We start from the raw sequence: 2646 nt of genomic DNA on the forward strand, positions 1-2646 counted from the left end.
CCCAAACCTGTCTCCTGGCATCAGCCACGCTAACGCACCGCGGCGACCGCCCAGGCTGCCCCTTCCCTGTCCCAACCATCTCGGAGTCTCCACAATGACTTCCCCAGGTCGAAGGCTGTACTGAGACCCCGCATAGCGACCCCGACACACAGGACGACCCTCCAGCACTCCCTCAGACATCCCGCCCACCCTACAGTGGAGACCAGGCCCCACCCTCCATTCAGGCGATGACTTCCCCCAACCACCCCTAAAAAGATGCTTTCCCGGAGACCCCGCACAGGGCGCCTCTGTCACACAGAGCGACCCTATAAATCCCTCCCCAGACATCCTCGGCCCTCCCCAGATGGAGACCTCACAAGCGGAGGACTCCCCTGGAGAGGATCCTCAGAAACCATCCTCAAAGCCACCACCACAACCAGAAAGACCCAAGGGAGAATCGCGGCCACGAAACTCATCTCCACACACGCACTCCTCCCGGCACTCACGGCCACCTCATCCCATGGAGACCTCAAAACCCTCTCCCCATGTTGCAGGGAAAAGAAACAGAGAGTCCAGCAGAACTTCCCGCAGGAGAATCCATTTTCCTTTTATTCATTATGCAGTGGAGCTAAAGTGCAGGGCACGAAGGATTTTACACAAAATTTTAAGTTCTTATGTATAGGTTTTCGTGGAAATTTAAACATTTAACAATGATAGGGATAATAGATAATAAACTCATCCTAAGTACATTATCACTAGGTTTCAGCAATTCTTACTTTGCCATTTATTTTCAACTATCAATCCAAATATCCTGGTAGTATTTTAAATCAAATATAAGATACAATATCATTAATTTTGGGAAAATTTAAGTAACTATATCTAATAAGTGAAGATAAAAAAGAAAATATCATTATCACAACTAATACAATTTTAAATATATAAAATAGTTAAATTTGTGTATTTACCAAAGAGTAGACTCTACAACCACTGAAGGTTTTGCCTGAAATGTTTTAACATCTTTAGTCAATATTTTATCTTCAGACACAAAATATCAATACATGTAAATTCAGTTACATATAAAGGGCCACAGATTATGGTTGGAGGAGGAAATTGCAAATTGACAGTGGGATATTCCAAACTACTGTACTGTGGAAGTAAAAGCAAGAAAGAAAATAGGGATTCCTATTGTTTCTGATAAAAGGAAAGGAAAAGTAACTCCCAGAAAGCCACTCCCTCACTTTGCCATATTCAAATGTCTAGGACAAGGCACAGGTCTGGCCATACCCAAGGAAAGATGAGGATTCAGGGTGTAACAAAAGACAGCAGGGATCATGGAGCATCTTAGGATTCTGCCCCCCACATCCACCCTTGCACAAAAACTTGATCTAACGTCTCACATTGGTGGGGATCTGGTCTTGTAAGGAAAAACAAAGTCTCAGAAAGTGTTTCCCGTGTAGGTTCTGAGGCAGTTGATCCTCAGCGCCTTCTATTTTGGAAGCCAGAAAATTCTTTCTTGATTGAGAAGGGGTGCAGTCCTGTGCACCATAGGAGTCCCGTTGTTGACTGCATTTCAGTGGGTGCCACCAGTTATTACAACCAGAACTGTGTGGGCAAACTTCCTCAGGATGCAGAAGCCACTCCCATGAGAACCGCTGCTCCTCTCCATCTGTGAACAGACTGACAGATGCAGGCAGCACCAGCAATCTCTTGAACCACTGCGGTACACTGGAAAATGTGAGTCGTGGTGTGTCCCTGTGTTAGAATTATTGAGAGGCTTTTTTTTGTTGACAAGTGCTGAGACTATAGAATGCACTAGGGCAAGATTAGCTGGGAAAATGATCTTCTGATAACGTTTTGAACCCAGATGTTCCTCCTTTGTTGTTTTCCCAGAACTGGATTAATTCAGTTTTCACTTCTGTAGCTCCCCTAACAATCCCAAGGCCAGGTCTTTTACTGCTTCCCTAGGTGGCGTGACCATTATTGGCCTAGGGAAAGATGAGCTGATTTCATCTCTTCCTTTATAACCATGATGTGGGGACCTCATTGCACATGCACAGATTCCCTCCAAAGACTAGATGAGCAGGCCTGAGCCACTGTGGTGCTTGGAGTAATGACAGCCTTGCCCCGATGCCACTCTCTCTTCCCACCATTGTTGACTTTTGGGCCATTGCACATTCAGTGCCTCAGTGGACAGAGAACCAAACCCAGGTGCTCTCACAAATCTGGAGCCAATTCTAAAGGTTTTTGAGCTCCAGCTCAGTTCAGACCAATTGTCACCTGCTAGGGACTGTGGGTGACTGTGGACACCACTGGCACCTGCTTGAGACTGTGGGTGACTGTGGACTCTGAGCTGGGATGTGCTGTGTCCATGTGACACTCCTCCCCAAGAGTTGTTCAACAAGGTGGTGCCCTAGGAATGCCATCTGGACCCAGTGAAGGAGGAAGGGCAGGAAGCACCTGGCACCCACTGTTCATACCACCATCACCAAATTCCACAATGTGGCAAACTTGAAGATGCTTCCTCTGGATGAAAATCCTAAACAACAACAACAAAAACAAATAACAAAACAAATAACAAAACAAAGAAAAAAAAGAAAATCCTAATTTTGTTGTTTCTTTCAGCAGAAGTGATATTTTCTAGTCTTTACAGTTGAGAAGTTCAGGGTC

This window comes from Macaca nemestrina, chromosome 18, assembly GCF_043159975.1.
Source record: "Macaca nemestrina isolate mMacNem1 chromosome 18, mMacNem.hap1, whole genome shotgun sequence".
Classification (NCBI taxonomy): Eukaryota; Metazoa; Chordata; class Mammalia; order Primates; family Cercopithecidae; genus Macaca; species Macaca nemestrina.